General features: G+C 42.8%; 1 pseudogene; it reads right to left on the bottom strand.

The window, feature by feature from the left end:
* Window positions 1-5,411: 5,411 nt before the first annotated feature.
* LOC148353189 (U2 spliceosomal RNA) lies at window positions 5,412-5,592 on the bottom strand (annotated as a pseudogene).
* Between the last annotated feature and the right edge of the window lie 6,653 nt (window positions 5,593-12,245).

Raw genomic sequence — 12,245 nt, 5'->3', positions numbered from 1 at the left:
CGACGGGCGGGGCCGTGGTTCGAACGGGCAGGGAAGGTTACCTCAATGGGCGCTTGCCAAACTGCGTTCTCCAGCTCTCCCCAAGTCGCGCTGGGATCGTTCGCTGAGTTCTTGTCGTGGCTGGCTCATTCTGTCACGATTCGGGAGTGGAGTGGAAGCAGTGATCGGACCGGAACGGAGGTAGGAGGCAGGAAGGGAGAACTCAATTGCGTAACGATCCAAAACTTTTATTCACCAAAATAAAAGTTGTCCAAAACTCTGGGACATGACAAAACAAACAGTTGTTTCTTCCAACTCAACTAAACAGGACAAGGCATAACAGAACGAACAATGTTTAAAACTAAAACAGGACAAGGCATAACAGACCGGGGAATGTGTAGATAATGAGCCAGCACCCGCAAAACCCACAATCCAACCTTAAATAGCAGACACTCAATTAGTTGAACTGCTTCAGCTGGTGCCCAGGGGGCGGGGCAGACCGGTCGCCAAGGCGACCATGACAGAAAACCCTTCGCTACTTCACACATCAGGTATCTCTGGTTCACTGCTTCACAGATTTTGAATCTATTGGAAGAGTTTTTATTGTCATTTTTATTAACGTATTGTGCATTGTGTTCTGAGCAGAAAGCAAATGCTATAACAGGGGTCGATTAAGGAGAGCTTTGTGTACTGTGTGTGACAGTGAAAGGGTGGCGATGATGTCAGTCATACAGTTGGGCAGGTACACAAGTCAATGTGTCCACCCAAAACAAACTGTGAAGCACTGCAGCAGCTAGTATTTTAGCAACAAGTTACATTGGGAAAAAATCCATTTATTAAATCAGACTTAGAGGAAATTTAAAACACAGAAAAGAAAGGCTGATAACCAGCGGCGATTTTGTGGATTGCAATCGGGTCCGGGAAGCAACTGAAGCAGCGTACGCAGAGAATGCAATCGCGAAGCTCCGGGTCTTGCCTGCTGCTTCTGCTAAGTTACATAACAAACCTCACCTCTACCCCTGTCAAGCCTGTCTCTCACCAACACAAGAACCATCACCCATGAAACAGATTGACCTGGAGCTACAATTCTGAAAAACCGCTACATTCGGAATGGTCATATTCTAATCATTGTGGAGACCTGGCTCAAACTGAGGATACCCAATGCTAGCCATCCAGCCACCCTGTAAATCCCTTTCTTACTCTGAAAGGATAATTCTGTTGTATTTTTGTATGATGATAATGAAGACCATTCATTCAAATACAATTCTGTGTTCTGAGTTTCTATTTGTAATTCTATAGTTGTTGTCTTATTACAGTCGTGTATTCTCTAAGGACATCATCCATCCTACCTAGAGGTAAGTTTGACCCTTGGGGGCATTTATGAAGTGGCATTGTTATTTCTTAGATTTTTCGCCAGAGATTCTGGTTCCCATTAACCGAGATAACTGATAGATTACTGTATTAAACTACTACCAGTTCAGTAGCCTAGATGGTAGGGCGCCCGCTCTGGGACTGGGAGGTTGCTGGTTCAAGCCTCGGCCGAGTCATAAGACTTACAACATTGGTACTCATTGCCTACCTGCTTGGCGCTCGGCATTAAGGGTTGGAATTGGGGGGTTTGGTCACCTAATGACTAAAATGGCTGCGCCCTGTTAGGCTGCGGCTGCATCGGCTCGCTACAGTTTAACTGTACGGGTCAGGTGTATCGACATTTCGTTCTGTGTGCATTGTTACAAAGAATGACAATAAAAGTAAATTCTTCTTCTTCATTACAGTAAAGTTGCATGTTCAGAAAAGACATAGATTAAAAGCTCAATTATTAAAAATAAATCATTCAATTAACATATGTAGTCTTTCCTGACTATTTTCTCATTAATTCTCATTGATTTTGTATATACATTTTAACCCAGTGGTACATTTTTATTCGGGCTTTTCTTGTGGAAGAACTGATTTAGAAGAAGTTTGAGACCCCTGGTCTAGGAGAAGCCCCTGTTAGACACAAAATCCATATTTTAAAACATTTGAACCGTTGCTCTAATTAAAATTCCACAAGTTATTGTACCTTGCGTAGACATTTCAATTTATGTTGTCAAGGTGACGGACGGATGCTCAACGTCACTTCCCGTTTTAGTCCACTAACACGTATCTCAATGAGTAATAACTTGAAATTAAAAGGGGGGAGATTTGGGGCGACATGATGAAATGTGATTATCAAATGAAAAAGGCCCTGGAGGCCCTCTTCACGCGCTTGGTTACTAACTTTCATCAAACATCCAAGCGTGATGTATCTCATTATTGATTTGCTCCTTTAATTAGCTGACTTACTGGCTCCCTTATTTGTTTCAATTACTCGCCATCTGTCAATTGCAGATGTAATTAGACACGTGATCGGAAAGCAGGGTGACATGGAGGCAGATATTGTCCTGAGATATAATCGGAGGTGCCGCGGGGCAAATTCTGTGCTTGGGCGACGTGTGCAAGGATGTACGTCCAAGTCATTAAAGAAATCGATTCCAAGTCAGGAAATAATACGAAGTACGCGCAGACCCTGTGCCACCTGCCTGGTATGCCACTGGGGATTGGTATTTTGCTTCTGGCATCAGGTGTGCGCGGGTGCTTTTTGGAGGAAAACAGTGCAAAGCCAGAGGCGTTAAAAATCAAAGATGTTCGATCATTTTGGCACTCGGTCGCTCATACGTTTAGAATTTAGTAGACACTCAAGATGAGGAGAGAAGACATCAATGGATTTTGAAATTCAAATCAAATCAAGTCAAATTTATTTGTGGAGCTCTTTTCAGGCAAAAAATTGCCACTGAAAGTACTGTATAACAACATTCGGCATACGACAACACAGTAAAGTCCCGACTAATTCCATCACACTCCCCTACCATCAACCGACACCCCAAAACACCTCATACACACACAATGGTTGAAATACAATAAAAACAAAATTGGTAGGGATACAGATGAAATATGATTATAGCAAGGCACAGACTAGCCATGTGAGGAAAGGGACCCAGGAGAGGCTTTTCTGATATCTGATAGGCCTCAAGGTTTTCAATTATTGAACCACTGTTGTGGTACCCCCAAATAAGGAAACACTGAAACATGAAGATAGAAATAAAAAATACTGTAGAACAAAACATGAAAGTATGAAATAAAAGTAAAGTATTATATAGTAAAAGATGAGAAGTTGAACAGATCAAAAATAAAAATCATTAGTTAAAAGTCGTTTTAAAAATGTGGGTTTTGAGCCTCCTCTTAAAAATAGCAAGGGTCCCTGCAGTTCTTATGTCCTCTGGCAGACTTTGCATTTGTGAGGACCAAAGTGGCTGAATGCTGGTTTCGGTTTTCAGCCCGGGAACAGTAAACAAGCTGCTGCATGAGGACCTTTAGCGACGGCAAGCGCTGCTATCATAAAAGCAAATCAGACAGATAGGATAACCCAAGACCATTAAAACATTTAAAAACTTGTAAAAGCACCTTAAAATTGATCCAGAAACGCACAGGGAGCCAATGCAGTGATTTTAAAACTGGTCTAATGTGATCCCAAGTTGAGTACACAAACCACAGATAAGAAATTCTGGCCTGTCCTTTCCTACCATTAAGTCTCTTAGGCTACAAAAGCATATTTGCACTACAGGGCATGGCTATCATAGAAGAGCAACATGATTGGTTAAGAGTGACAATGATAAGAACAGTGCATAATAGTTGAAACAATAAACAATAGTGAGGTTTAATAGTCAAAATAACTAACTAGCATCCTATGGAATTTCTTTTGCAGGTATCCAATATTAAAAACAGAACACAACTTATCAGTTGCCTACAGAGTAAAACAGAGAGCTGCCCTTTTTTTGACCACGCATTCGCTTTGTATTAGGCCTGGGCGATATGACAAAAAAATGTTATCACGATAAAATAATTCTTATCAGTTGATATTGATAATTATCGAGATAATTATCACAACTTTTTTCCTTTTACGTTTTAAGTCTAAACTTTAGCCCTGATTAAAAGTTGACAAAATGATGCTGGTTTAACTAATCTTTAAGGTCAGAACAAGACGCATGAATGGTGTCGAGTTATTACACAGTGTTTCACAAATATGAGGAACAAGTCAAGTCAAGTCATTTTTATTTGTATACCCCTTATTCACAAAGAGTCTCAAAGGGCTTCACAGGTTATTACACAGACTATTTTTTCTGACTATTATTACACCATCCCCTGATCTGGAACCAACATGAGGGCAAGAAAAATATAGGTTATTCATATGCTATAGAGTAGAAGTGTGTTTTGAGCTTAGATTTAAACATTTACACTGAGGTTGCAGAACAGATCTCAGGAGGAAGAGCATTCCACAGCACTGGTGCCCAGATGGAGAACGCTCTCGAACCATTGGAACACTTCTTGGCTCTTGGGATCACCAGAAGACCGGCGCTCTCAGAACGAAGGCTTCGGACTGGAACATAGGGGGAAATCAGATATGAAAGATATGAGGGAGAAAGTCCATGCATGATTTTGTATAATACTAAGAGAACCTCCCGCGAGCCTATTGAGGATAAGCGGTACGGCTGATGAGATGAGATGAGATGAGATGAGACTAAGAGAACCTTGAAATCACCTCTTAGGCTAACAGGGAACCAATGCAGGTTAGCCAAAATCGGCATGATGTGATCGGACTTTCTTGTCTTAGTTAAAAGCTTTGCTGCAGCATTTTGTACCAGCTGAAGATTCTTGATTCTGGACTTCGGGAGACCGGAGAGTAGTGCATTACAGTAATCGAGACGGGAGGTAACAAACGCGTGAATTATAATCTCTGCATCCGACTGAGACAGTATAGGACAAATTTTAGCAATGTTGCGAAGATGGAAGAAAGCAGTTCTGGTAATTTTCTTCACATGTGTTTGAAAGGACAGATCGGGGTCAAATATGACACCTACATTTTTAACTGAGTCACTCTGTGTGATGTGACATTTGTCAATGTTCACAGCAGTTTTGGAGAATAAGTCACGGCTTTTGATGGACCAATCACCAACATTTCGTTTTTTTCAGAGGTAAGGGGCCGGTCACACAGCCATATGCGGCTGAATCACGGCCAGAAATTTCTGCCTGTGAGGCGGACGCTATTGGACGCTTTGAGATCGCCATAGAGACGAGATACAGCAGTGCTTAACACGCGGTCGGAAATTCGCGCGCGGGTGGCAGCGCGAAAAAGTTATGCGCTGCTCAATTCTGAAGAGCGCGGGTACACAGCCTTTCACGGGCGTATCGAGGGGTTGGGGTTTTTAAGGGTTATTGTTCTATCTTCGTTATTTATTATCCATTATCCGTTATCGGTCAGTTCATAATACGCTACAGAGCCTAGGAGCCGGGACACTTACTCTCAGCCAAAAGGCCAAGCTAAGGTCCTAGCCCTAAAGCCTTGCTGCGATCATTGCGAATGCACCGTTCCCGGAGGTACTGCAATGCCGGGCCGATGCGTGGAGTGGACAGAGCAAGCTCTTATTCCATCTTCGGATTGCAAAAATCAAAGGTACTGACCCGACTGTCGCATGCCGACACATCTAGACTCTCACCTGCAGTATCACGGCCAGAAATTTCTGGCCGTAAAGCAGACGCTGTTGGGCGCTGTTGGACGCTTTGAGACCGCCATATAGACGAGAAACAGCAGTGCTTTACTCGCGGTCGGAAATTCACACGCGGTTGGTCACGCGAAAAAGTTTTGAGCTGCTCAAAACTTTGAGCACGTGTTAACCGGGGGCGGCACACGAGGTAATGACGCGGAAATGACGCGGAACGACGTGCTCTGGCCGCGGCCAGGGCGTGGTTACACATGGGTAGGATGGGAAATTTCAGCGGGTAATCGTGGGTGGAGCATGGTAATAGCATGTTCTGCGCCTGTATCGCGGTGTTATTACGTGAAATTAAACGCCTTTCTCCATGAATATTTGCCGAGCACACGTCAGTTGTGCTCGAGACGTCAAGGGGTGAACATGTATACCCGTCACCGTAGTGACCTCGTCTTAATCCATTTTTATTTCTTGACATTTCTTTTCATTTCATAACAAGATAATAAAATAAAAATGAAAAACTATTACAATATTAACATATTGGCTTCTTCGGTGCCATAGCTTGAAATCTTGATCTTCACGGGACTGTGTCTTGAGCGGTTATGATTTCTACAGCCCGGTTTTATGCCGAGAAATACATCCCTGCCGAGATTTGCATCCCCTCGCTACTATAACCACTTTTACCTCGTTTTATCTCACTTTTAGATCACTTTTAGGGAATGTAATGGCGAACATATAACCAAAACCACTTTGTCTTGCATTTGTTGGGAATGTAATACAACTTAAACCATTCCGTCTTTTTTTTTGTTGTGAACGTAATCGAACAGTAATGCACACCGTATAGAAAATCCTCCCCCCCTCGCGTGAACGCGCATTCTGCTGCGCTTCCAACAAAAGCGATCGTATTCTATATAAAACGCTTATTAAAACAATAAAGCGAGCTAATTATAACAATTGGGAGATCCTAGTCTATATAACGCGTTTATTTAAACAATAAAGTGCGATCGTATTCTACAAAATGCGTTTGTTAACGCGGATGAAAAAGTCACCAACGTCAATGCACGCTTCCAACAAAAGCGATCGCAGCAGAATGCGCGTTCACGCGAGGGGTGGGGGGTGGGGGGGGGGGGTGTTGCGTAGGAGTCGGATTTAGGCACAACACCGGCTCAGGAGCTTTTATACCCGTGGTTCACACGAGAAAATGACGCGGTAATGACGCGATGAGGAAGCGGAACTGTCGCCGGCGTCTGTTTTGCGGGCATACCACCGATGAACAGCGGGTTGGCCAATTTTGCGCATTTTCCATCGCGGGCAACCACGGGCAAAAAAAAAATGCAAAATTTTAGCCGTGATTCAGCCGCAAACGGCTGTGTGACCGGCCCATTCAGGTGGGGAAGCCCCTAAGGGGCCGGTCACACAGCAGTTTGCGGCTGAATCACGGCCAGAAATTTCTGCCTGTGAGGCGGACGCTATTGGACGCTTTGAGATCGCCATACAGACGAGATACAGCAGTGCTTAACACGCGGTCGGAAATTCGCGCGCAGGTGGCAGCACGATAAAGTTTAGCGCTGCTCAATTCTTTGGAGCGCGGGTACACAGCCTTTCACGGGCGTATCGAGGCTGAACCACGGCCAGAAATGTCTGGCCGTGAAGCAGACGCTGTTGGGCGCTGTTGGACGCTTTGAGACCCCCATATAGACGAGATACAGCAGTGCTTTACTCGCGGTCGGAAATTCACACGCGGTTGGCCGCGTGAAAAAGTTTTGAGCTGCTCAAAACTTTGAGCACGTGTTAACCGCGGGCGGCAACGAGGTAATGACGCGGAAATGACGCGGAACGACGTGCTCTGGCCGCGGCCAGGGCGTGGTTACACATGGACGTAGGACGGCAAATTTCAGTGTGTAATCGTGGGTGGAGCATGGTAATAGCATGTTCTGCGCCTGTATCGCGGTGTTATTACGTGAAATTAGCGTGTTACGCGTGTGACGGTCAAACGCCTTTCTCCGCGTATATACAGCGCGATTTGCCGAGCACAAGTCAGTTGTGCTCGAGACGTCAAGGGGTGGACATGGATCCCCGTCACCGTAGTGACCTCGTCTTAATCCATTTTTATTTCTTGACATTTCTTTCCATTTCATAACAAGATAATAAAATAAAAATGAAAAACTATTACAATAATAACATATTGGCTTCTTTGGTGCCATAGCTTAAAATCTTGATCTTCACGGGACTGTTTCTTGAGCGGTTATGATTTCTACAGCCCGGTGTTATGCCGAGAAATACATCCCTGCCGAGATTTGCATCCCCTCGCTACTACAACCACTTTTTCCTCGTTTTATCTCACTTTTAGGGAATGTAATGGCGAACATATAACCAAAACCACTTCGTCTTGCATTTGTTGGGAATGTAATACAACTCAAACTATTCCGTCTTTGTTTTTGTTGTGAACGTAATCGAACGGTAAATCCTCTCCCCTCGCGTGAACGCGCATTCTGCTGCGCTTCCAACAAAAGCGATCGTATTCTATATAAAACGCTTATTAAAACAATAAAGCGAGCTAATTATAACAATTGGGAGATCCTAGTCTATATAACGCGTTTATTTAAAGAATAAAGTGCGATCATATTCTACAAAATGCGTTTGTTAACGCGGATGAAAAAGTCACCAACGTCAATGCACGCTTCCAACAAAAGCGATCGCAGCAGAATGCGCGTTCACGCGAGGGGTGGGGGGTGGGGGTGGGGTTGCGTAGGAGTCGGATTTGGGCACAACACCGGCTCGGGAGCTTTTATACCCGTGGTCCACACGAGAAAATGACACGGAAATGACGCGATGAGGAAGCGGAACAGTCGCCGGCGTCTGTTTTGCGGGCATACCACCGATGAACAGCGGGTTGGCCAATTTTGCGCATTTTCCATCGCGGGCAACCACGGGCAAAAAAAAAACGCAACATTTTAGCCGTGATTCAGCCGCAAACGGCTGTGTGACCGGCCCCTAAGACGCAAGAAATTGAGTGACATCCACTCTTTTATCTCAGTGAGGCAGGCCTCCAAATTTTCACAATTTAGTGTGGCAGATTCCTTCAACGGAAGATATAGTTGAGTGTCATCCGCGTAGCAGTGGAAATTTATATTATACTTGCGAATAATATCACCTAATGTAAGCATGTAAATGCTGAAAAGAAGGGGGCCAAGCACTGAACCCTGCGGAAAACCACAGGTAACATTAACACGCTCAGATGTCATTTCGCCATATTTAACAGTGCGTCCTATCTGAGAGGTAGGATCTGAACCATGAGAGGACGGTTCCTGAGAGACCAATTCATTTTTCCAGCCGTTCTAGTAAGATATTATGGTCCACTGTGTCAAAAGTAGCACTTAAGGTCCAGCAGCAGCAAAAGTGATGAAGCGCCAGAGTCAATTTCCATTAGGAGATCATTGGTTACCTTAATCAGAGCTGTCTCAGTAGAGTGGTTAGCCCTGAATCCTGATTAAAAAGTGAATACTTTCTCGGAGGCAGAGCTGGTTGCAGGTAGACGCAGGTAGCCTTGTTGGCTAGCCATTTGTTGCTTACTGGTCCGGTGCTTATTAAACGTCTGCTAGCACTCGTTTGGGACTGAATTTTTTTGTCCTTCCGCGTATTCTAGCGGGCGATACTCTTTTAAATGGTGGAATGAGTCTGTCGTTTTGTCCGTCTCGGCAAAGTTTGCCGTACATTGTGCCGATCTGTTTTTTGTTTGTTTGTTTTTTTACATCAAACTCGTTAGTTTGCCAAAATACCTCCAAACAACTGAAGATGGGGGCCTAGCCTGTCTACGACGATGCTTTGAGTGGGTATGCTGGGTGTTATCCTTTGTCTCTTTATCGCTCATTTTGACTGTCTTGTTGTCCCTTCGCTTGGACTTAGTGAGCGTTGCTCTTTCACTATTCCTGCAAAATGCTTAGCCGGTCATCGTCAATTTCTTCGTCTCTTACATGATGGTCTGGAACTTGCATTTCCATTGCATTAGTGCCCCCATTTTCTCCTGTGGTGGGCTGGTAATTAAGGTTCAAATGATCTACTTTTATCAAACGTTTTTATTATTTATCATGGCAAAAATTATATTACAATATTTAGCGTTATCATTTTATTGCACAGGCCTAGAATATTTCACCTGTCCTTCTAGATTAAGAATTAGAGAAAGCCATACCATATTTTTTAAGACAAATTTCAGCAAAACCGCCAAACCGGCTCTCCAGGCAAAATCTAATTCTTCAGCGGATTTTATTTATCTGTGTGATGTTACATGATTTGATAAAAGTGTAATAAATACGAGCCTGTGTCCCACATCAACAAATATAGTCAAGTCAAGTCATGTTTATTTGTATAGCCCTTAATCACAAAGATTCTCAAAGGGCTAAACAGACCACAGATTATTGCAAACCACTGACTATTATGACACCATCCCCTAATCTAAAACCTACACAAGGGCAAATAATACACAGATATTGTCAACAAAAAATATACGTTATTCATATGCTATAGAAGTGTGTTAAGCTTGGATTCAAACATTTCCACTGAGGTTGCAGATTGAATCTAAGGGGGAAGAGCATTTCACAGCACCGGGGCCCGAGTGGAGAACGCTCTCGAACCTGCGGATCTCTTCTTGGATCTTGGGATATACCACTTCAACCTTGTCTCCCCCTCCCGCAATTACTTTGGATTATTGAGGCTCATTTTGACTTTTATCTATTAATAAGTAATGGTTTCAAAACAGGGTGCAAGCGGAGTTGTTTTGTAAACATGTCACGAAATACTGCAAACGAGCATACTGACGTATTTACCTCCAGTGCAGACGGCGCTAGGCTGGAAAGTGCACTGTGCGCATAGCCACGCGCACCCCTACCGCTCGCCCAATGAAATTGCACTTTGTGCTTGACTGGTGTTTCAGTCTGTTTACAGTTTTTATGTGGGTTGTCATCATAAGTTGTCCCAACAGAAAATCTAAATTGTTTAATGAGCTTCCATATAAAGGTTTCTTTAGCGGCGTACAGGGAAAAAAAGGGTCTGTTGGTGTGACACCTTGACACTAAACAGTAGTGTGGAGTATGCACTTTATATAACTGAACCATTTGTAGTAGTACTCGACTTCACTCCGCCCTTGATCGAATTGGAATGCTATAGATGAAATTTGCATGACTACAAATTTAATTGCTCATGAAAAGTGCCATAAATGACTCGCGAGCCATAGGTTTTGACCCTAACATTCGGTCGTTCTTGAATTAGGTGGCCACACGTTTTGAAAACAAAATGATACAAACTTCTTTTAGTAGTGATGAACGACAGGATTGATCATTTTTTTGGCACGGATCATGAAGACAAGTACAACCAAAAATAATTTTTAGCAAGTTAAGACTCTCTTTGACTTAGTTGTTTTGTCCTTTGAAATTTGCTATATGTTCCTCAGTCAATAAGGATTGGGAAAAATAAATGGTCCAATAGAACTGATTTGCTTTTAAAATCCCTTTACATTTTTGCCCTTTGTGACATCAATGTTTTCTCTTCTCTCGGACTGCCATTGATTGCAGCCCCAGCATGCAGTGAGTCCACTCGAACTTTCAAGTCACTTTGCGTTGAATAAAAGATAAGCTGCATTAAAAACCCAAATGTGAAATAAAAAAGGCCAAAAGTTAAATAATCCCCTTTCACAGCAAAGTTATCGTATTCCAAAGTTCCAATAAATACCTGTTGTTTAATAGTTTTTTAAAAATAAGTAAATAAAATGAATCACTTAAAGGGACATTTTGTTGACTCCAAGTCGTAAAATAATAATTCATTAAAAAAAAAAAAAAAAAAGTATTGAATAATACGCAAAAATGCACGTACTATCATATCAACGTGCATTTTATTAAATACTCATAGGTCAAGAAATTTGTATTCCTGTTACATACTTCAACATAAAACTCACCTAGAGGGAGCAGACATAATTGTCTGCTATATTGCTGCTACGGGTACCACTATGATCCAAGAACCTTTGTTCAAAGCTGAGCAAAAACGATCAAAAGAAAGATAACAGGATTAATGAGGATGAATGGTACAGCTTGGTCACTTTGAGCCTCTGTAGTTTGTAACCCTCCTTGAGCTTTGGAGCACTCGTTTTTGGTAGCACTACACAATACAGCACTATCCAGTGATCAAATCTTACACAGTGTCTCTTTAAGTCCTAATTTTCTGACAGAAACCAAAACATGAAGATGTTCGGCCAAAAAGTAAAACTATATCACCGAAAAAAATGACTAAAAAAAACGGTAGATACGAACATTTTTTCCGGGATCTCAGTGTGCTGTAAGTTAGATTTTGTGTTGTGCACCTTTTTCCGAGTACAGGACAGTACTGTAGTGCTTCTTTCTGCCGCTACCGGAGTGTAGCGCTGTGAGAAGTCACCCAGCATCCACCCCGGAGAAAAAAAATCCGGCTTCCTTTTCCTAATTCGTGTGTAGACATTCTATATTGTATATCAAGCGCGCTGAGAACTTTGACATTTTTATTGTTTAATATCTCGTGCATCCATTCAATATGGTTTGTGTAAGGTGTAAAGAAGGGGCGAGCCGTTCATTTTGAAAAGAAAGTGGAATAAGAAAGCTTGGTGCGGTTGAGAAAATGGTCAGAATGCTTTTTTTTTGCCACTTTTTACCACGGAGGAGGAAGTTGCCAAAAAAG

The sequence above is a fragment of the Urocampus carinirostris genome, chromosome 14, assembly GCF_059441175.1.
Source record: "Urocampus carinirostris isolate Australia breed hairy pipefish chromosome 14, RoL_Ucar_1.0, whole genome shotgun sequence".
Lineage (NCBI taxonomy): Eukaryota > Metazoa > Chordata > Actinopteri > Syngnathiformes > Syngnathidae > Urocampus > Urocampus carinirostris.
Note: the sequence above shows the minus strand (reverse complement) of the source record. Positions and strands in the feature narration are given on the sequence as shown.